Source organism: Lissotriton vulgaris, chromosome 7 (genome assembly GCF_964263255.1).
Source record: "Lissotriton vulgaris chromosome 7, aLisVul1.2, whole genome shotgun sequence".
NCBI classification, from domain to species: domain Eukaryota; kingdom Metazoa; phylum Chordata; class Amphibia; order Caudata; family Salamandridae; genus Lissotriton; species Lissotriton vulgaris.
In genome coordinates, this window is record NC_141695.1 from 1,176,297,465 (window position 1) to 1,176,322,361 (window position 24,897).

The following is a 24,897-nucleotide window of genomic DNA, read 5'->3' on the forward strand; positions in this document are numbered from 1 at the left end:
ATTGGCTGCGGTACTACATTACCAAATAACATGTCAATGTCCGCTAAATTCATTACGCAAGCTTCAACTGTCTGCGCTAATTCTTTGTAGTATCCGGCGGGATTCTTACGCGGATCAGGTAAGGCCTGTTTCACTGCTAACACTTCGGCTCGCTTCCACGGGATGTGTATCCACACTCTCTGGAATTGGGCCGGAGCGGCAGCAATACCATTTGCTGCATCAGCTTGCACAGCTTCGCGCCAAATTGGAGGAACCTCCCTCATAGGATATTGGCGATTCTGCTTCGTGCTACGTTTCTCTAACTCCCTCGGTGAACGAAGGGATGGATCATTCCTATAACTTAAAATCAGTTCCATCGCTTCCTTTATACTCTGACCAACCATCATACCTGCAGCAAATTCTTTCTGGACTTGAATTAGTTCTTCTAAATTTGATTCAGAGTCATCCTCCTCCAATTCCTCATGCAAAAGGGAGCACATTTCATCGAACACATATCGCTGTGTTGGTTCATTCCATTGCATAAATGTATCTAATACATCTCTAGTACTATATCTTCCACTTTTTGAAATCCATCTAAGAGCTGTGGAATCTAATATTCCCCGTTCTTCAGTACTGGGAAGCTGATTGCGTCTCTGAACAGAGTCAGAGGCAGGAGTCTTAATTAAAGTTTTATAGAAAGGAGATAGAATATTAGAGATAGAATCAGTGATTCTCCGTCGAACAGAAAGCGGAGTCATAATGCTAGCAGAAGCTGCAAGTAAAGTAGCAGTTGGAACAGATAAAACAGGAACAGTAGGAATAGCAGGCAAAGTAGCTTGTGAAACAACAGGTGTGAGTGGTACAGGCACAGGCAAAGAAGCCGGCAACCCTGGAAGAGGGGGTGCCGGAGGAACATTAACATTGACCACAGGAGGTACAGGAGCTTGATTCAGGGGAGCAGGAGCAGGAATACCAGGCTGTCCAGCAGCCGGTAATTGAACATTCGGTAAAGGTGGAGCCGTAGCACCCTGTGCATACGGTGGGGGTGACCTTAACAAGTAAGACAGCAGGGGATCCTTTTCGGGGTCCTCTACGATCTTAGCTGTACTCGATGGCAAGGCAGGATAGCACTTGTCTATCGCTAGATTACGCTCTCTATTGGCCACCTCCATTGCTTTCTCAGATTCGTTGAGTTGCAGCTGCTTAGCAGACTGTTCTAAAGTCAACTCTTGCTCTTTCTGTTCTTTCTTTAACTTTTTAATTTCTCTCTGTTTAGATTCTCTTCGCCAATAACGGAAAGAATCAAACATTGCCGGACGGGCTTTCTTCTTAAATAATTTCACTTCCAAATTATCAAGAATTTCAGGTTCGAAACTACCATGCAGTGGCCAACTAAGGACACCGTCTTTCTCTGTATATCGGATCCACACCTCATTATAAGATATAGGACCCACACCAAACTTACAGTACAGATCATAAAGAGGAGTTCCAATCGGAGGAACCAGACATGAGTCCTCCAACCGGGAATCACTGTTGCAACCAAAACACGACAACATACAATTTTTCCGACTTACCATTTTATAATCCGGAACACAGAACAGACAAAACACAAACAAAGGTGCGCGCTCGAACCAAGAACTTAGGCCTACCAAAGCGAACAAATGTATCGATACCCAAACTAAACCAAAATATTATCGTAACTAGAACAACCAGTGATAATCTTACGAAACCAAACCAAACCAAGAACTAAAAGGATTATCCAAACCGGAGCAACCCTTACGAAGTAACCAACTAGCAACCACTTAATACTTAACTGAGGCACTGAAGACGTCACCAAGGAGAAACCCGTCTACGTCTCGCCGTACTAAGGTCTGCACCTCGGGTCCAAGACAGGGCGACGGTCAAGGCAACGGACCACTGCAACCGTCCGAACGGGAACCCTCGTGGAAGAGAACGTCGGGCCACTTTTGCGATATACCGGGATCGATGAAGTGGGGCGCCTCCCTCAGGAATCTTCACACAAAGCTTCTCGAACTCTTCAGGCTTTTGGACCGGTACCGAATGACGTCGCCCCACGTTGGGCGCCAATTGGAGTTCTGGACTTTTTTGGTTCCGTCCAGAGGTGTCAGGGATAACACCCGAAGACCCCGGAGTTCTACCTGCCTCGGTGCACAAATAAACAGAAACACGGGCTTCTCGATGGTGGCGTCAAAGACCAAAGGTTTATTACTGCAGGGACACAGAAGTCACAGAAACTACACACGGGCAGTATCTAGGAGCCTGTTCGATTTGTACATAGTGGGTTGCTCCTTAAATACTAAATTTTAGGCTTGGGGCAAATTCTTTACATGCTTAGTACATTTCTAAACCTTTGCATCCTAAACAATAAATATTTGGCGTTGCACAGGAATCGTCAACAATATCTGATGTCAAAACATTACGAACAAGGGGTTCCCACTATTCCATCATAATCCCATGTCAACTTTTCATTCAAGAGCCGGTCCGCCTCATCGTAAATTTCGTTACCTCCCCCTAATAAAGGCCCAGAAGGAAAGGAGCAGAGCCAGGTGCAGAAGATAGAAAAGCAGGATAAGAGATGTTTGTGGATCGTAAATGGGCAAGGCTACCAGCTTCGCCCGCCTAATCATGATCAAGCCAACGAACACGAGAACCAGTATAGCAGGATTGGCCTCAGGCAGAGGAGGCAGCTTCTGTCGAGTCATGCGGCCATGTCATGTTCTGTTCTAAGGTGCACGTGTCACTAGCAAGGTGAATCGCCGGCTAAAGCTTACGTGTCCTTAGGTGAAAGAGGTCACTGCGTGTCTATTGACTATGTGAGGGCAAGGAATACAAAATGGCTGCCGTAATCTAAGATGGATGCCATGGGTGGATCAGAAATGTGTTCATAACAGGGGTGCTCTTGTTCGTAGCATAGCGAAAACACCAGGATATACAAAATGGATCATTTGCGGTTCACTGATACCAAAATTATGTATTTACGACAATATTGAAAACACGGGTTAAAATCGTCACGGAACCTCAGGACTCGGCTGTTAAGATGGTGGAAAGAGTGGTTCTGGGTCGCCTTTTGGACTGGGTCAGAACAACTGGTATCATGTCAGAGGTGCAGTACGGATTTTATGAGGGGCAATGTTTAAACTTGCACTTACCGTTAACCCCTTCGAAGCTAATGACGAGCTGGGCTCGTCATGGCGCTTACCTGCCGTGCGCGGATGACAAGGCCAGCTCGTCATGAAATAATGTAAAACAACAATTCCCAGCACAGGAGGGGAAAACGCCTAGCAGCCATGTGGTTAAGCAAGTATACCATTGTCAAGCAGGGCTCCATGTGCATGGCTTTCATGGACCTATCCTGTACCTTTGACAGTGTGGTGAGATCAAAGCTCTGGGGGACATTGACTGATCTAGGGGTTGACAGCAATGTGGTCCTATTCTTGAGAGCCCTTCATTATCACCTCTCTGCCTCAGTTCAGTCTGGTCTTTCAGGCGAGAGTACAGAGGGATTCAAGATCAGACATGGGGAACACAACGGGTGCTTTTTATCACCCCTACTATTCCTAATTTATATTAATGGTCTCAGTCCAGTCTTGTCTGCCAGGGTCACTGTCGACCCCTCCTCAGCTGGGACAAAGGTCCCTGTATTGAGTGTACGTTGATAAGGCGGTTTTGCTGGTCCGAACCCCCAATGGTTTAAAGATTTTAATTGATGAATTTGTTCTATTAATGGGATCCCTGGGTCTGACAACAAATCGCTCTAAAACATATATAATGATGTGTAGCCTAGGACAAACTAAGTTGAGGGATATCAAGTTACAAGGCCAACCTGTGGCTCTCACCCCTTAATTCTCCTATCTGGAAGTGGTCTTCAATTCGAAGGAAAACTGGGGACCTTGTACCTCTGGTGTAAGGTGAATATTTACTGGTTCTATTGAGTGTGTTTTTTGTTTGGCCCAAAGTCCTGGGGAAAAGCCTGTGATCCCCCTTTTGGAGATCTACAAGAAAAAATGTGTCCCTATTTTCATGTACGGCGCTGACCTGTTGGGCTACATAAACCCTAAGCCCATTCAAAGTGTTCAAAACAGAATTCTATGGAGACTTTTGGGTGTTCCTCTGACCTGCTCCACCTATATATTTCCCAGGACCTAGGCATGGAATATGTAGAGGGTGCCATCAATGTAGCCCCTCAGTTGTGGTGCACCCTATGGGCAAGCCTGCATGCCTCTTTTAGCAGAGAAATTGAGCAGGATTGCTTGAAATGTGACCGGATGTTGACTATCCCATGGCTCCAATATGTGAAGTCTGGACGGATTGTGTGACCTGGTAGATTCGCAACTTTTCTATCAGCCTGAAAGGATGATAAAGCAAGACAAGACCGGGGTAGAATGTTTGTTTAAGCAATTAGACAAACCGCTACAGAAATAACCGAATCCCCCAAAACCACGGTCAGAGAGCACGCTACTCTGCTTGCGACTCTGGGAATAGCATCAAATTATTTTTTTTTATATATATATATATATATATATATATATATATATATATATATACTAGCAGCCCGTCCCGACCTTGTCCGGGAGCAATCAGGCTTCAGGGCCCCCGCCCGCCACAGTCCCCGCCCGTCCCGACATTGTCCATGGGTCCCCCGGAGTAGCAGCCCGTCCCGACCTTGTCTTCAGGGCCCCCGCCCGCCCCGACATTGTCCGTGGGTCCCCCGGAGCTTTACCTCATCCGCCGTACCTCCCCGCGCTCCTGAGTTCACCAGTCCGCCGCTCCTCGCCACTCCTCCCCGCCTGTCCACCGCTCCTCTCCGCTCCTCCCAGCCTGTCCGCCGCTCCTCACCGCTCCTCCCCACCTGTCCGCCGTTCCTCCTCGCGCTCCTGGACGCCGCTCCTCCCCATGCTCCTGATGTCAGCCCACACGTCGCGGCCGGCGCTACTTCCATGGGACTACTTTTTTTTTCTCGTAACTTTTTAAAATAACTTATATATTTTTTAATTTATATAGCCTATGTCCACTGCACACCATGACAATTACAACGATGTATCGGGTGTGTGGATTGGCGCTGTGGTTCCCGAGTTTACCCGCCTCAAAGGTTCAAAGTTCTTCCTTTATAATAGTAGTATAGATATATATCTGGGTTGGTTTGGCTCTTCTTGGGAGAGAATGTTGCTCACACAATTCATTTAAGATCTGTAAATTGGCACTTGAGCATCCCAATGTGGTAGAATGAGGTGGCCAGTATTGCGACATGCCCATGGATGAAGTGTCATCTCAAAGTCTGTAACACTTAGCTTTTTTTGTGAATGTTACCAGGAATTTAGCAAGATGTACCTGCTTCCCATTGTTAAGAACCGGGGCTTTCGGACCACTTTGGCTGCTTTGGAATATCTGCAACCCACAGAGTCCCCTTCGAAGTGAGTTATTTAAAATGTGCCATAAAAAAGGTGGCACTCGTTGTTTTTGCCGTTTTTTTATGTCTGAGCAATTTTTAAGCATTGATAGCAGCACCATGGCCTTGTCTGTTTATTTTATTGTGGTTTATAGTTGTCCTTATCTGGCTAATCAGCTGTGGGGCTACAAGATATATGAACTTTAGAGCTAGTAAGGTCACTAATTGTCTTCCTTTTTAATAACAAAATTGTATCTAATTTGCGATGCATTTTCAACTTGATATGCACTGCCTTTTTATCTATTGCACTTTTATAGTCATATTTCTGGCCTAAAAAAAGAAGGAAATGAAATGAAATGACTTGACAAGTCCCACAAATAAAAAAAGAAGATCGTCCCGTGGCTACTGGCAATGATGTCCTAACAAGTAACATTAGGCAGTCGATCCTATAGTAATGCAAACAAAATGCATGGCGCTAACTTTATAATGAGTACAAACCCTGCAAATGGCTGATGTTCTTACCTCTGTCCCTATGATCAGGAGAACATCACACGAAGCAGAAAATACACAAGTACAGGTTTCACAAATTAAATGGATCGGATGAACCTCTGAATGCCTGACAGCAGCCCAGGCGACCATGAATATTCAGGTAAGTGCGCTTAACTGGAAGATTACTCAGGCAGCAGGCACCAGTGGTACACAATGTGCCGCTGTCGGTTTATAATTAACAGAAACCATGGCACAGGCCCACAAATGCTAATTGTGCCATGAGATGGCTCTCTCGCCGTTCTCAGGTGCGCATCCTTGGCCCTGCGTGCAAAAGTTCGGCCTGTCTGCTCTTCAGCGGTCCCTCTGGCCTGGTGCTTCGAGGTCGAGGTCGCTATTATTACTGTGCTGCAGCTGTGAATTTTTGTTCAAAGCTTTGCTTTGACTGGCGGGATGCAGGGGCGGCTCTAGGCTCATGGCCAATGAAGAAGGGGTGGGGGGGGGGGGGGGGGGGCAAGGTGTTTGGAAGTGGAACGGAGCCAGAGGCCGCCAAATCCCTGCCAGGGGGCGCCACTCAAATATGTATCCATCCTCAGAGGATTATGATATGAAGGATATATATTGGCGTGGCGGCCCCTGGGGTTTGGTGGCCCTGTGCAGGTGCACAGCTTGCACATGCCTAAGGCCGCCCCTGCGGGATGAAGAATGACATCCCCGATTCTCTGTCTTTGAGGGGATCAATGCATTGGCTCCTCCCCATGCGTGTCATATTGCATGGCTGCTTGAAGTTAGACTGTAGGTTGCTGAACGAGGTGCTGTTCTCGGAGCTGGAGATCCGACCAGAGTGAAGGCTAGCAACAAAACTCGTCTGGAATAGAATAAATGCAAGTTAATAATGGCGTTAGTACAACTGACATAACTCCCTAACTTGAGTCTGGCTGTATATGGCGCCCGCTGTTGAAGTTCACAGCGTATTGGGTGGGTACACAAAAGGCACCCTTAAGGTGAGAGCATCCATGAGATTTTGGCAGGGCACACATACTTTGCAGGGGAAGTCCAGGGCTTTAAGTGGGATGAAAAAACTGGAGGGTCTCTCGAAGGGGCATGGCCAATTTAATTAAGGGCCTGTAATAAATAAATAAATTAATTAATTAATTGTAATGTAATTAAGGGCCGTAAGCTAAAAATCTGTGCCTAGCATACTGTGCCGCCCGACTTGTATTTTGCTGTTCCTGCCATTGCATCTAGATATTTGATACAACAAGTAATATCATACCTACAACAAGTCAGAACTATTGGCTTTGTCAATGGTTGTTAGTTGCATAAGATAAATAAGCAGCAACCATGGCTTGTATATAATATTGATAACGCTTTCACTTATAGCCCTGGTGACACCACAACAATGTTGTTGCTTCTGAGTTTCAAAAAGAGAAGGAAAATCCAGAAAGAAAATGACTTTATTTATAGGATTTCCCTTCCCCTACAATGCACACCTGTCATGACGTCATGCCTGCTGCAACTTCTCCACAAGTGAGAAGTGTGAGCACACGCAAATACATGTGCCTGCTGTCAGTGCAGTCCGTAAAAAAACGGACCGCCTGCTAGGGCACAAAACAGAGCCCAATAGAGACCCGTTTCAAGGCCTCCTTTAAACAAGCATTGCAATGCAATAGGTCTCGCATTATAAAAGTTTGAGCAGTTGGCATTGCAAATAATAATGCTAGCACCTGATTCTCTCAAACTAACTATACAACATAAAACAGGCCACAGTTCTTAAAATTAGCCACAATACTGATCACAGTACGTGAAAATAATGGAAGTAAGTATGTGACCACTTGTTTTACTGGCAGTCATTCACGCAACCGCTTGAGTATGTAAGGCTGGGTTGGCTTTGCCTGAATTTAAACTTTTGACCGCCAGATGGCCCACAGGTAAGTAATGAGTGTTTAGATAGAGTAAATGTCGTAACGCTCTTGACAAAGACGTTCCCCTCAGGATATGTGGATTGTCTGTAAGACGTACATGCCAAATCAACGGATGATTGCAGAATGATAACACTTTTCTAGTGCAATACGACACAGGCGTATCTAGGCACTGGTTGCTTTCCTAGCACAGGCGGTAAACTAGTGAGTGAAATTACAGCACATGAGCTTTCATGCTGAACCGCCATCGTTTCAGTATTTAACAAAATGCCCTAAAATTGCCAACAGTGCATGAAAAACATATTACATCGACTAGCAAACAGATAAAATAGCTCAGCAGGATGAGGAGCTGCAGATCTGAAGGCGACACAGTTAAATCATTAGGGTTATTCTTTCCAAGCTATTGTGCTTAGTGATAGGGTCTTATTTGAGCGCTAATAAAACCAGGGATGAAAAAGAGCAGGAGCATTTGAGAAACAGTCAGGAAGTTTAGAGTGGAAGAAAGTAGCATGAGGTGGAATTAAACTTGGCAGCCTTGGACTTTAACACCCCTGGCATACAGCCGAGCATGGCAGACTCCTGAGAAAAAAATAAGACCCGGTAGGAGGTTTGCTGTGTGTTCTCTGTATGAAAAGGCAGGCGTGCTAGAGGAGTTTTGTTTTTTCTGTTGCATCACTGTCATGGTAGGTAGCTGTGACGCACTACTAAAAGTGTTACCCATGCCACCCTACGCCCTGTTGTGCAGTATACTGTGATACTATGCATTCCACTACTTATAGGTTGTTAGGAGTTAGATTGCCTGCTATGGCACCCAATCCCTCCGCACCTGTGGGCTGAGGTAAAATGGCACATTAAGAGGAACATCGGCCGTTCCAAGAGGGGGTATGCAACATTTACAACGCGCGCGTTACCACGACCTACCATTACCACGCGGTTGTAACAACGAAAGCTGTTACAACGAATTGCGCTGGGGGCGCTCGAGGATAGTAAATCATTTAATTTACTATCCCAACACCTTCCCTACTATCCACGGGGACTGGTGTTGGAATAGTAAATTAAATGTTTTAAATTTGCGCCCCCCCAACGCAAGTCGTTGTAACGACTTGCGTTGTTACGACTGCGTTGTAATGGTAGGTCGTTGTAACGCGCGCGTGGTAACGTCATATATCCCAAGAGGGGGCAGGAATGTGGAGGGTCAGACGCCAGGAGGGGCGTGACTCTGGGCGGGGTGGCTGCCGTTGGGACCGGTACCTTAGGTATCAGGCTCCACCCTGCCCTCATTCCACCTGTTCATGCTCTCAGTGCTAGACCAGGCACTCACCCAGGACTCCTCCTTACGCAGAAGAGCAATCCTTTAACTGTTTTGTATTTTTAATATTTGCATTTGTTGTTTTCTCCTTGAATTTATCACCCTTCCCGTCAGCCAGGAGGACTACTGCTTAGAAGATCGAAGGCGACCAATTAGTTTTCCACCTAAAAAAAAGCCAGCGAAGTCCCCTTTGTGTTTTTTTACGCCCGGAAAGTTTGAAAGCTCTTCTGTTTTGAGGGGGACATAATCGAGGAGTGCCACCAAGAGGGAACCCCCACTTGGACACCGAGATTGGAGTTGGGTCTTGCGCCCACCCTCGCTGCTGTTCTGCTTCTGCTCCATCAAGGTGAGGAAAATGGACAGAACCACCCGGGCCGTAATGGAAACACGCGGAGGGGGGCAGGGTGGGTCTGTAAAATATACAACGCGGAGGGTATGCGTGACATGTGGAAGAGGTGTTAGTCGTTAATTCACTTGCTTATACCATATCAAAAGCTGCTGTTGTCATAACTGGATTTTTACTGGTGCAAGTTCTCCTTAATCTCTAGTCTCACTATTGCATGATCACTGGGGTGAACTCAAAGACTTATTTACAAGCCCTATAAGGATTTTTACATTAATCTAGTGAATATGAATTCATAGTTGCTACATGGAGAAGAATCGCATACAGAGTCCCACACTCACCATTGTCCGGTCTCCGCCGAAACTCCCAAGAGCCTCCATGACGCCCAACAGTGCAATGTGAGGCATCAGCTCGATCTTTCGGGCAAGGGCGAGCCTGATCTTGCACCAGTAACTAACTATCGTAGGTAATCGCCAGACCAGGTGAAAAAAGTCAGCATTAGGTTGCGTGCAGTGAAAGCATATGGGGTGCGGGATCTCGCCAGCTCTCCAGGGCCGAAGGGGGTGAGGCATGTTGCATGTAAGTAGAAACAAGCAGCAGTGAAAGCGATCTCTTTCACTTTTGCGATCGCTAAAGCAGAACACTGAAACCCGCAAGTGGTGCGAGTGCCACAGTGAGACATGTGCTTTCCATTATCGCGCCCGTGTGTGGGCACGATAATGGAAACCACATGGGCTTTGGTGCGCGTAACAGACACCAATAGGCCACGGGCGGAGCAATGCGCCCGCCTTTGGCCTATTGCGTGCTCTGTTATTTTTTTTATAAAACACGCAATCAAAGCCAAATAGCGGAGCCCAAAAGGAAAAGCACACGCACGAGAGTGTGCGATTCCAGGGTCCATTTTCAAACCTCGGACAAAAGGGCTCTCTCCTGCGCGAGCAGTGCTGCGCCCTGGAATGCAGGGCGCGAGCCCTAAAAACTGCCGGTGCTCAGCAAAAGAGAGACCCGGCCCACTAAAAGCGCTGGGGAAGCCTAAAACCCATGTCTAAGAGGTTTGCAGACAGCGCATTTCTGTGCGTAGTTGCATGTATTCTCGCCAGACTTTGCCTAGCCCAGGGATGTCCAATGCACATCTAGAGGGACCTTCTGCATGTAACGTTTTATGGATAGCCCCAATCTTGTGTGCTGCCGGACACAATCTAGTGTTTTTTCAGCCTCTCCCACGAGGTCAGGTCTTTATACCCACCAGACACCCATCCAACACAGGTGTCACAGGTCAGGGGACCCTGTCAATAAATGAGCCGGAATGCACATGCTCATGGCCAGTTCCATTCACCTGGACCCTCCCCTATCACCCCCCTCCTAAACCCCTGACGATTCAACAGTCACGCAACTGGTCAAAAATCCCCCTACCTGAGTGGCAGGATATTTTACAGCGCACCAAACCTATTAACACATCTAATCCCATCCAGGTCAACGAGAATTACAACAGATGGATTACCAGCTCCTTAGACCTAGTACTCCCACTAAAAAGTATCCATCCCAAGCGGGGCAACCCAACAGCCCCATGGTACACGACTGATCTACGGGAGGCCAAACGCGCCTGCAAACGAATCGAGAGGAAATGGCGCCTTGATTATCTCCCAGCAGACAAAGCGAACTATAGAGCAGCTATTAAAATCTACAAAGCAGATATACAACTAGCGCAGGCCAAATACTGCGAACAAAAGATCGATAAGGCAGCCTCTAAACCCAAGGAGATCTACCGGATAGCTAAATCCCTCCTGCAACTTCCCGAGACCCCAAAGGATCACAACAATACCCAGACCCATTGTGAGGAAATAGCGGAGTTCTTCACCATAAAATAGAAGTCATCAACTACTCTTTCTCTCACTCCACCACCTCGCCCAGAGATACCGCCGACATAGGCCCCACAACAGTCCGACTTAATGTTCTCAATAGCTTTCCGTCACTAGACCTAATCAACCTAGAAAAGATCATGGGACAGGTCAAATCTGGATCACCCACCGATCCAGCCCCCCCTAGGGTTCTCACCCCGATAACCAATCATATCTCACCCACCATCCAAGACCTACTCAACTCCTCCCTCCATACTGGCATCGTCCCGCCCCTATGGAAAAGAGCTATGGTCAAAGCTTTATTAAAGAAACCCAGCCTCGATCAATCCAATCCTTCTAACTACCGACCCATCTCCCTTCTACCTTGGCTCAGCAAACTTCTTGAGAAGCACGTCAATTCTGTTTTGACCGACTTCCTGAAATCTAATAACATACTGGACCCCTCCCAGATGGGTTTTAGGCCTTGTCATGGAACGGAGACTGCCCTGATAGCAGTGACGGAGGAGGCAAGAAGGATCCTGGACGGTGGCGGGTCTACGGCCATCGTCCTACTCGACCTAAGTGCCGCCTTCGACACTGTAAATCATAACATTCTACTCCACCGCCTTGGTATGATAGGAGTCTCAGGAACAGCACTCACCTGGATGAGATCCTTTCTCACAGACAGATCCTGCCAAGTATTTGAGGGGGACTTCACCTCCTCCAGTAAACCTCTTAATTGCGGAGTGCCTCAGGGCTCCTCCCTGAGTCCCACCCTTTTTAATGTTTATCTTAGTCCTCTATCTGATGTCGTCCGCCCCTTCGGTGTGAAAATTGTCACCTATGCGGACGACACACAGCTAGTGGTAGCACTGGACCCTCCCCTCAATTCCCACCACAGCTTACACAAATGCTTGGAAGCTGTTGCCGCCTGGATGTCAGGTTCCTGTTTAAAACTAAACGGGGATAAAACAGAGGTAATGCTCCTTGGAAATAACATCATGAAATCCATTGATTCCATCTGGCCCCTCTGTTTAGGCAGCCCCCCGCAGCCCAAGGAACAAATCAAGAGTCTAGGCATCTGGCTTGACCAAACTCTTACCTTCAACCACCAAGCAACCAAGCTCGCCGCCACCTGCTTCGGGCTAATGAGACTACTTCGAAAAATTCTCCCTCTCCTCCCGTTCCACTCAACACGGATCATGGTCCAAGGACTAATTCTTACCCGTCTCGACTGTGGCAACGCCCTATATCTTGGGGCCCCACAGTCCACACTCAACAAACTTCAAATCATTCAAAACTGCGCGGCAAGAATCCTTCTCGACATCACTCGCCGAACTCAGTCAAAGCCAGATTGAAGGATCTCCACTGGCTCCCTGTGAGAGCTAGAATCGAATTTACTGGGGAACAGGCCCTTCCATCAATCACCCCTTGGTGAAAGCCTATCATCCCACTCGCCCCCTCAGATCCGCGACCTCCCACCTCACCTCAGTACCACGCATCAGAAGAGCCAGATGCGGAGGCCGATCGCTCTCCTACAATCTCCTACAATCTAGCCAAGACTTGGAACTTTCTCCCAATCAGATCAGAATCCAATCTACTCACTTTCCGAAAGCTTCTTAAGACCTGGCTTTTCAATAACACTTCTATCTAAATCTTCCCTCAGCTCCACAAAATCTAGACTCTCCTGCTCAACCTACTTTCCTCTGCAGCGCTGGGACGCCCGTGGGTAGCCATCGCACTATATAAATTCTCTTTCCATTCCATTCCATTCCATAGTAAGCACTGTGTCTGTGTGATTCATTTACAAAGTATGTGGGCCTAGAGCCCATGACTTTACATCCATAAGTGAAATTTATACCCAATAAATATAAATGAAAATCATTCTACATACTCATATAGCTAGCAAGTGACTGTACTGCACTGGCAGGCAGTGTGTCCAAAAACACTCCAATCCAGACTTCCTACCCTCTTTGGGGAGCAGGAATTCTGTGTTACAGAAGTTTGTTTTGGTCGAGTATTCATCAACGTGATTTGTTGGCAACTCCAGTAGAATGTTAAGCCTTGCAGTGTTCCATAACATTTAATGAACTGATATCTGAAGCACAACTGTACTGCAAACTTACACAAGGCATCACAAGCCCACGCGCAATGACTATGGGATTGAGCAATGCTGGTCAATGAAACAATCTGTCCTGGGATACCATGAATTATGGATCAGTGGGTAGCAACAAAAAATGGTTGAGTTTTGAAGGGGGAAGACATAAGGAGCATAGTATGATAGTCAACTTTATACATTCATTTTTTTAAACTCTGCCCCCAAAGCACTTGGCAGCAAGATATAATGTGATGGGCGATTTGTTCTAGTTTACTTAATTGGTCACACACAGACTGCATTTTAAACTATATCATAATGTTAAGGCAACAACTGCAGAGATATTTTGCTACAGAAATATTTTGCACCCAGCAAGTTCCAGGGCATGAAAGAAGCATGATATATCTGGCTGGTTATGCACTTGCTGGAGAGATCTGTGTGCACTTCAGTCACAGGTTTGACTCATCATAAAGCAGCGCAGAGAAGTAAACTTCCTGCTGAAGAGCGCTGCGAGTAACAAGCAAGTCACATATTTGTATTTTAAGTAGATTGTTCAGTGGGTTATTGAATTCGTTAAAAAATATTTGTGTTTCATGTGTGTCATAATTTACAATCCTTGTAATGCAGGGTATTGAGTTATTCCTCTAAATCCAGGAGCTGCATGTAGACTATAAAGCAAACATTTAGAAACTGACAGAGCCATTTTTTTGGAGGGCCCAGCTGGAATTTAAAAAAAAACATGCCTCTCACCACTTGCAGGTTGCTGCACTGAATAAGAAGTATACCTAGTTCAACACTGCTGAATGTGTCCTGGTGTTAGCAAATTGCACTGGGGCAAAGTCAGACAGTTCGCTGAGGGACCAGTCAAATCCGAATGTCGCTCAGTAACAGCAGCTGCTGTTTTGGTGATAGAGTGGCGGGTTAGGGGGAATGGGGGGAGATAGAAGAGACAATTATGTTTTTTTTAAAAACACCTACCTGCCGCATCATCACCTTGTGCCCCTCTCTGGTGACAATTGAAAGTGGTGGGGCGTAAAATTGTCGTACTGCACCGCACAACCTCCCCCAAACAACCTCCCCCGAGAAAAATTTGAAAAAAGAGTGGACAAATGGTGCGTTTTCAAGAACATTTGAGAAAGCAGGAAGGTTAATAAAGCAATTGTGAAAGTGCATTTATTCCATTAAAAAAGAGATGTCATGTAACATAGGTAGCTGCTTATTCAGTATAACCACAGAGCTTCATAAGAGACTTCGACTTTCCGGAAGTGTTACCACGCCGGCCGAGCCTACCTTTTGCTCCGCTGAGGCATGCTGTCTGTCCTTCGTGGCTGTGGGGCGGCCGGGCTTTGCTCCGCCGCAGTCCATCTTCCTGCACTTCCGACTGGCCGGGCTTGGCTCCGCCGGTCGGGAAAACAAGTGAACTACAGCCCCCAGCAGCCTTCACGCCAGGACGCCTCCCCCATCATCTTGCAGCGCCAGGAGGCGCATAAAGCTACGCCCACTGCCGAGGACCTGGTGGCAGTTTCCGGGAGGGTTACCATGCCGGCCGAGCCTCCCTTTGGCTCCGCTGAGGCGTGCTGTCTGTCCTTCGTGGCTGTGGGGCGGCCGGGCTTTGCTCCGCCTCAGTCCATCTTCCTGCACTTTCGACTGGCCGGGCTTGGCTCCGCCGGTCGGGAAAACAAGTGAACTACAGCCCCCAGCAGCCTTCACGCCAGGACGCCTCCCCCATCATCTTGCAGCGCCAGGAGGCGCATAAAGCTACGCCCGCTTCCTCGTCCTGCGAGGACGCACGCGGGACGCGCCGGGCTAAGCCCGGGCAAAGGGCGGGCCCTCTGAGGCCCTCAGAGACCGAAAGAGACTGGACTGGGCCACCCCCCTTGGCTTTGTTAACACACCAACTAAGGTAACCACCTCTCACGCTTGAGTGTAACAGGTAGTGGTCAGCGATAGCTCTGATGGAGGCTAAACGTAAGGCTGCGGCCAAAAAGACTCCAATGCATACACGATCAGCAACCAGGAAATTAACTTTGGCACAAACCCCACTACCTACCCTAACTGCAATTGATAGAATGTTGCAGCAAACAATTGGGGTTGTTGTGAATGCGATTGAAAATACTGAAAGAAGACTATCCTTGCCACCTAGTATGTGCCTATTTACTAAATCGCCTCAAGCAGTAAACTCACCTGCAAATACTACTAATGTAACAACACTGACTCGATTTTATCACAATCTTTTGCAGGTCTGCCAGGGAATGATCCCAACCAGGTCGTTGCACCGCAACCTCTAGAACCTACTGTGTTTTCTGCTAGGTAGAGTAGATTATCATTAACACCCAATCTGATAACAAGTGATATACCCCAACCCCCAACATTGAATGGTGTGCCTAATGATACAGGGGAGATGGATGGTTGCGACATCAATGACATTATCCCTATCGCTGATTCAACTAACACTAGTCTGTTAAGTAGTGTGATTGACCATGGGTCTACTCGGCCCAAATGGAAACCCACTCACAGCAGGAAATTGTTGTTAGTTAATAAACTGGGCAAGAGATATATATGCAAAAGAAAGAAAGCAACCCAAACTTCAATAGACCATGGAAGGGAGGGAGAGGTACTGCAACATAGCTCAAAGGAGAAACTAACCCCAATTATTATAGAGGGACTGACGCAACATCTAGAGAATATGATAAAAACCTACATTATACCAGTGACTGAAATTTTAGAATCCCTAAGTAAAAAAGTGGAGAACTTGGAAAAGCTGGGCATAGCCAACGTAGATATTCTAGAACATCTGGGCACGCAAGTCAAGTCAACTATAACTAATGTACCTACTGGGAGACTGAACAAAAACACGACAAGCAGTGCAACCAGAGTCCTAGTACACCCACTATGGTAGCGACCCCGGTAGCAACCACAAGTGGAGCGAAAATGTTACCCACCATCACCCCAAATGTAACAACGGACCAGAAAGTTGCTGTGGGACAAAGGGAGACAGGTGGCCCCAGTCACAACAACACAAACTTACCAGCACCCAGGCGCCACACTAATAATACCATTCCTTCTACAATTAACCTTCCACCGGAATGTAGACCCTATGTAGCTATCCTCGTTAATGTCCCTAAACTGAAGCCTACCCAATTTGAAAATCAGGAAACCCTGAAAAACAAAACCTTGCACTGGCTTGTGAAAAACTGTGGATTTCCAACACGAGGGGCAAATCAGATTATTTCCACACAGAGAGTTGGATGGGTGGGACCAAGTAAAAAGGAGATAAATGGGGACTGTATAGTCATAAACTACAGGGCTACTGAATAGGCAAGAGACTCGATTTTAAATGCACCTATGCCATCTAATCATGAATATAACACCACGTTGGTCCCACTTGACTACTTCAATAGAAACCAGTTAGGAAGACAAATTACAACGCAGACTTTTAAGCACCCGAGAGCTGTACATCTTAACCACCCCAATGTACCCTCTGTACCAGCACCATTGTATAATGTATATGACAATTTCACAATTCCGATCTGCAACAGATTCCAGGTGTTTAACTCACTAGAGGAGAACGACTGACTGAATGTACCATCTACGATCCCACATTGTGAATCTATTGTATCTGGTGAAATAGCTACAATTGAACAAGGGCTAGGGGGTCAAACAGGGGTAGAAGATGTAACTGTGTTAAATACCATTAGCACTGAACAATGTAAAAATATCGATGCAATTATGCCAAATGTAACCACCCTTACAGATATAAACCTGAACGTGAGTCTAGAAACATCGTCACTGATCGAGTATCCTGATGTTACACAAGGCAACCCTGTTGACTTTCTAAAGGTCACTACTTGGAATATAGCGGGAATTGCTGCTAAACTAACTACTTCGTTCTGGGATAATTTCATCATACAGGGCTACGACATAATATGTCTGCAAGAGACGTGACATAGAGATCAAATACAAGTTGAAGGATATACCTCCTACAGTGTGACAGCAGTAGCATCTAAGGCAGGTAGAGCAAAAGGCGGTTTATTGACTTTGGTATCCACTAAATTAACGGAATTTAGTACTGGCGGATATGTGGAGGTGGGTCAGCATGCATCAGTTCTGCGATTGACACATAGCGAATGTAGGGATTTAGTTATTGTGAATTTTTATAATAACATTGTGGGGCCCAACCGGGGTATGATTGTATCGGACGTCGAGCGGGCAATAGAAGAAACACTTGCATTATCAAGCAAAGGCCCTGTAATACTCTGGGCAGGAGACTTCAATACCCGAGCATGTAGTTACGCTCAGACGGGGATCTGTGGACATCAAGAGGAGTACCCAGGTGGTGATAGTATTATCTTTAATCATTTCCCCCACAATAATTACGGGAGTGCACTGAACAATCTGGTAGCAAAATTAGACCTGGAACTACTAGAATGTACAAAGAATAAAAATAACGAGAAGTGCCCAACATTTAGAGGGAGAGATGCTCACTCAAACATTGATCATATCCTGGTGTCCAATGGTTCTGTCTATTCCAATGTTTGGGTAATAGAACAGCCAGTGAGTGATCACAATAGTATATCAATGGAATTAATGGGCTGGGGCCCAAAAACAAATGTGCATGGTAGACCCGTCCAAGGGATTGTGGCTGAGAGACCAAATGGCATGAGGATCAAGTGGATCAAAATAGACCCCAATAAATTAATGGTGGATATTATCCGCAAATGTAGTAGAGAGGTTGGCTATTGCTTAGCACCTAATGTAATCGCGTCCACTTTACTTTCTAATTTTTTGCAAATAACTAACACTATTGAGAATTCCCTGGTAGTAAGAAATAGAAAGCCTAAGAGAAATAAAGATGCATGGTTTGATAAGCACTGTGCCCAGTCACTAAAAAAGCTAAAAACAGCGCTCAATGTCAAGCCGAGAGATAAAGATAAAATTAGAGAACAGCGACTTAACTATAAGACTACCTTAGCATCTAGAAAAAAAGAGTTGCAAAATGAAGCATGGCTGAAATTGGATATGGCTGCTGAAACAAAAGACCACAAATTATTCTGGGAAATTGTAAATGGTCCCTTTTTAAAGAATGATAATATCCCAGAAATCAGTTTGCATGTTAGTTGCCACGCATGGATTGCCCATTTTACTGGGATTTGTAATTCTGATTTTAATCCAGATGGGTCTATTTTAAGTGTTGATACAGTACCATGCCCTAAATGGCAGAAAATGCAGTTATTTTTAACTTTAAATGAAGTTACAGAGGCAATCAAAAATAGTAAGAGTAGCAAAGCACCTGGGCCTGACGGGGTGCCCATGGACTTTTATAAACACGAAATGACTCTATGGGCACCAATATTGACACGTTACTTTAACGCGGCCGTAGAAGATAGTCTACCAACAACATGGGGGCAGTCAATCATTGTGCCGCTTTATAAAAAAGGCTCCAGGTCTGAAGCACGAAATTATCGTCCCATTTCACTTTTAGACTCAACAGTCAAAATCCTTAGTCATGTCCTATTAGTGAGACTGGAAGCCTGGGCTGAGGAAAATGAAATCTTATCCCCAGTGCAGTATGGGTTCCGCAAGGGCATGGGAACAATGGAGCAGTGCGTGAACCTGGAACTAATAGTCAGCAAGTACACTAAAGCTAAAGACGGTAATCTATTCTTGTGCTTCGCTGACTTGAGTTCAGCATTCGATCTGGTGAAACACGCACTGCTCTGGCCTATCTTGCTGGAAATGGGTGCCCCTACTGAAATTATCCATCTCCTTGCCAGACTGTATGACAACCTGTCCAGCAAAGTCAGATTTGGAACAGATGGAGAGTGCACCCCCTTTTTTAAAATCAAGAGAGGAATCCGACAGGGATGCGTACTTGCCCCACTCCTGTTCTCCCTTTTTATAAATCAAGTAGATCAAATTTTAAGACAAACTAATGCAGATGCACCTATCATTAATGGCAACCTAATCCCAATCCTTTTATATGCGGATGACGCGGTCCTTCTCTCCAGGACCCAAAAAGGATTGCAACGTCTGATCAATAGGTTCCACATATTTACTGAAAGTAGGAAGCTGAAAATTAATAAAGGAAAGACTGTCACAATGATATGTGGCAAGAAACCAAAAAAATGTAGGTCCTTTCTTTTAGAAGGGGAGAGATTAGAATCCGTTAAGAGTTTTTGCTACCTAGGCATCACTTTTTCAGGAGATGGGAGATGGGCTAGTGAACAAGAAAGTGTCCTTTTTAAAATGGCTAGGAATACAAGCTGCATTTTTAGATTTGCTGCTAAACTAGGGGGTCGTAGAATACATGAAATGTTGTCAATATATAATTCAAGATGTATAACATCAGCCATATACTGGGCCGGGATATGGGGATATAATGAACAGAGTGCTAACCTGATTCAGCGCGAGGAAAATGTGTTTTTAAAACGATTAATTTGTACCCCGGCTACGGCCTCAATCGAGATATTACATAGGGAACTTGACATGAATTATGTTAATGATTTAATTGCTTTACGACCTCTGTCCCTATGGCGCTCAATCTGGGCAAAGGAAGAGGCAAAATTTACTCAGGATGTAATTTCTGATTGTTTAAAGCTCGATCGCTGCTCAAATATCCTCTGGTCATGTCACATACAACACTGGTATAAGACACTGTATGGTCACAACATCTTTAAAGATTTAACAACGGGGTCCGTGTTGTCGAAGCGGGAGCTTAAAGTTTCATTCCTTAAACATTCAGATGGGATTAGAATGGAAAAATATGTAAAACAAAGTACGTTTAATCTGTATCTGGAATATAACATCAATGAAGGCTTCCAAATTTACCTTACTATTGTTAGTACCAATTCCCACCGTTTTGTACTAACCTGTTTACGGTTGGGAATTGTGCACCACCTTGTGGCATTCCCTACAATTAAGAAACCTGGTACATGTTTTTGTCCCTGTGATGGCAAATCCAAACAGAGCACTTGTCACTTTTTGTTATTCTGTAACTTTTATACCCCTTTTAGGAAATTTTATCTGAAACCAATCTTTTTTAAATATAATATGCGTAGTATAAAAACAGCGATGCAATTGATGTTTAATCTAGAGACCCCAGATGTATGTTTCTATGTGGCCACTTATATTTTAAAATGTATATTTGCACGGAAATCAATTATTGTATGAACTCAACCAATTATGTACTTCTATGACAGTTTAGCATTTGTAGAAATCGAGTACCTCCACCACTTAAATCACTTACAGCACTTTATACTGTGAATTTGCACATGCCCTGTTAGTTGAATGTAGTGAGAAACATTCCTAGAGCATCCGGATACCTGCTGCTAAATGTATACTGCACTTTAGGAAGGATGGTACAGTCACTTTGCACTTTATTATGCTAGTTTGCACATCTACTACCAAACGTATGCACTAAATAGGCACCTTAAACGCCAGACATGTGCTGCTATAAGAACAGTATTGCTGCTTCGCACTTTATCTTGCCACTTTGCACATGTATTAGTAGAAGTTTGCTCTAATGTAAGCTGTACATCTGTAAGGATGATATAATTCATTTTGCACTTTAATATGCTAAATTTGCACATACATTAGTAGACAAATGCACTAAAAAGCACTTTAAAGACTGTCGGATATGTGGTGTTAAATGTATATCGTATTCAAGTAATTAAGGCATTTGGCAAACCAAAATTGATACAAATGTATGCTGTATTTATCTTTATTTCTATGTTTGTTGCTATATGGTTGTATTCATACATACCGAATAAAGCATTTTGAAATTGAAATTGAATTGACTTCGAGATACAATGCATTGCTGATTACCTATGACGATTTTAGCTTCCCAGACCAAGTAACTCGTTATGTGACAGTTGTATTTATGTACCAGATGTTGTGAACACTGAAACCAATGTAATTACCAGACACTTCCACTGACATGCACCTCCTCAACTTAATTCTCAATACCATCTAAGTATTCACAATACTTGAATGGTTAATCCACATGCAGTAGAAATCTAGGCACAACTTGTATCCTCTATTGTTGCCTAAAGCACAACAGTTAGTCACTAAGCGAAACACCACAGCGAGTGCCACGGAGTGAAGCATGACAGCATTTGAGTGAATTGAGGCAGTGTCATTAAGGGGAGTAGTGCACTGTCACGGAGTGAAGTGCTGGAGTGTCTGTCACTGAGAAAAGTGCAAGAATACCTATCGGAGGAGTATATTCTGAATTGTCTTTAGTGTGTCCCTGATTGCAAAAGTGTCTGTCACTGTTGGAGGGCTGTAGCATTTGTTTCTGGCCAGGCAACCCCCTCAAGACGGGATGCAACAGCCTAATATGTGACAAGTATGAAGGTGAGAGGAGTCCACTCTGTAACACAGGGGTACATTTATCATCTTGTAATATAGGCCTGTTAGCAGGGGAAAGCACGTTTAAAACAATTGGAAGTAATAGGCCCCTTGCCGGACTCACGTTGTAATCTTGCCCCCAGAGATACAATTAAAGCAAGATGAAATGAGGGCCGTTAATATTGCGCTGTGAGTTAAGCAACTAGGCTGGATTTCACAGCATGCACGCACCGTCATTAAAAAGGCACATATTTTAATTGTGAATAGCTAGGGCTGCAAGTGAAGCCTGTCCTGCCGGTGCTAGCGCTTTAATTTATGGCTGGTGGCATTCCCAGTACTGCGGCACTTTCATGTGCAAAGAGTGTTGTTTAGGACTAGACTGATGTAAAGTTCTCCCTTTATATAATAATGACAGGACAACAAGCTGATGATTCAGAGGTTTATTATATCTAATTGCGATCAGAGAGCGCCGAGCCGATTCACTCCAGGCTCCGGCACTCGCGCTTCTCTCAACTGTGGATGCGCACGCATCAACAAAATGGCCGGTGGGCGCGTTGCGTCATCAAGCAACGTGAGTCAGCTAGAGCGCTGACATTACATATCTCCCCTATTTTTCCACCACTGAAACAACCATGAAAATTTATAGTCCATCCCTCATATCATAGTCCTGGAACCTGGATGGTCTCACCACTGCTCTCCCCCCTCGGGTATGTCTTACCGGGGTATCTGTAACTTCTCTCGCCTGAGTCTCTCCACTACCTTCTCTCTGGCTCGGTTCAGCTGGGCTCCCCGTCGACCTCCTTGCACTCCTCTCCATCTCTATTCTGGGGGTACCTCTGCTGCCCTGCTCCTCGTTCGAGTCTCCATCTTCCATGTCCACCTCCAAGTTGGAGAGTTCATTTCCTTCATTGGGCTCCGCTGACCCTTCCAGCTCCTGCTCACCATAGTTCCACTGTATTATTTTATTGCATCTTGCCATGCTGTCTTGCGACCATACATTGCCATCGCTTGAAAGAGCAGCTCTATCATACACCTCCTTGACTTGAAAGGGTCTACTATATTTGCTGTCCCCCTTCCTTTGCCTTACCACCAACTTGACTCTCACCCATTCACCTTCCTCTAATCCAGTGTCTCTCACGTTCCTTCGTAAGTTATAGTACTTGGCGTAGACAGCTTGTGCTCTCTCTAAGTTCACCTGAACCACTGCCGGGGACCATTTGCTGGTTACTGTTTTCTCCTTCCACACTCGGTTGTCCTTCGTGAAAGGATCTTGGCCCCTCAGAATTTGGAAGGGGCTGTACCCTGCTCCCGTAGGGGTGATTCAGTACGCCCAGATCATTTGCCATATTCCTTTCTCCCAATCCTTGTTACTCATTATAGCTGCCTGTACCGATCCCATCACCACTCAGTTAAAGCGTTCAACTAGACCATTACCAGCCGGGTGATATATGGAGGTGTGTATGGATAGGATGCCATTTCTCTCCATGAATTTAGTCCATCTTTCTGAGGTGAACTGAGGACCATTGTCGCTCAGTATGGATTTGGGAATGCCTTCTCTCCTGAACGTATCATCCAGAAACCTTAGAATTGTCTCTGTGTCCATTACTTCTTCCACCTTCACTTCTGGCCATTTGGAATACTTGTCTATGAGGACGCACATATTTCTGGGTTCCTTGTCCATCCAAGATCGGGCCCAAGATATCAATAGATAGCTCTTCCCACGGGATCTTCGGGGAGTCAAATTTTCCCAACACAGGTCTAAAAGGCTGAAGCGTTTTGTCCGCTCCTTGGCACTGGATGCATTCCCTGACGTATCGTTCGGCTTGCAAGTCCATGCCTGGCCACCAGTATCCCTGTTTGGTCCGTAGTTTTGTTTTCCCGATCCCCAGATGTCCTTCGTGGAGTATCGCCAGTAATCTCGGAACAATTCCTGCTGGGGGGATGACCTTATCTCCCCTGTATACGAACACTCCCTTATCATCCACTGACAGTTCCTCCCTGACCTCATAATACTTCTCGCTGAGGTGTTTCTTTTCTGGCCAACCATTCACTATGCACACCTTCACCTCCTGTATGTCCTGGTCTTCCTTATAGGCTTCGTCCTACTCTTGGTTGCTAATGACCCTCTCCCGGTCATCCGGCAAGGCTACCATTTCCTCTCCAGCTTCCTTGTCTTCTTCTTCCGTCTCCATGGCTGCCGCCCTACTCAAGTAGTCTGCCACAATATTCCGACTGCCCGGAATATATTCCACATCGTTTCTGTACTCTAAAAGCTTCAGAGTCATCTTTGAAATTCTGGGTGTTGCACTGGCATGCCCACTTGAGGTGAGTACTTTCACCAACGGTTTGTGATCAGTCTTTAACTGGAAACGTGTTCCCCATAGAAATTGTCGGAACCTTGTCATTGCCCACACCACGGCCAACATCTCCTTTTCTATGACGCAGAACTTTTTCTCCGTGTCACTCAGTGTGCGAGATGCAAAGCTCAATGTCTCGACCACTCCTTGTCCTCTGTCCTGCATCAACACAGCACCTAGTCCCTTGTCACTGGCATCTGTCGTGAGCACTGTTCTCCCTTGGGGGTTGTAACCTTGCAGGAGTACAGCACTTACCAAGTCCATCTTTATACTTTCAAACTCCCTTTGTGCCTCTTCCGTCCAACTGAAGATTGATTTTTCTCTCATTAATTGTCTCATGTGGTGGGTTTTTGTTGCGAAATGTTGAACAAATTTACTATAATATTCTACCATGCCTAAAAAGGACCTGACATCCTCCTTGCTGGTGGGGGGTGGCGCGTCGCAAATCGCTTTCACGTTCTCAGTCTTGGGCGTGATTCCTTGCACCCCAATTTCATGTCCCAAGTAGGTCACTGACTCCATACCGAGGCGGCACTTCTCCCACTCTGCAGTTAGGCCTTTTTCCTCCAGCACCCTCAGCACTTTAGAAAGTTTTGCGTTGTGGTCTATCTTGTCTCGTCCCATCACTAGGATATCATCCTGAAAATACTGGATGCCGTCCACGTTCTTAAACAATTGGTGCATCAGTTTTTGAAACACCGCTGCGGCTGATGCCAGTCCAAATGGCATACGGTGGAACTGGTAGCATCCGAAGGGGGTGATGAAGGACATCAGCCTCCTACTCTCCGGGTGCAATGCGATCTGGTGGTATT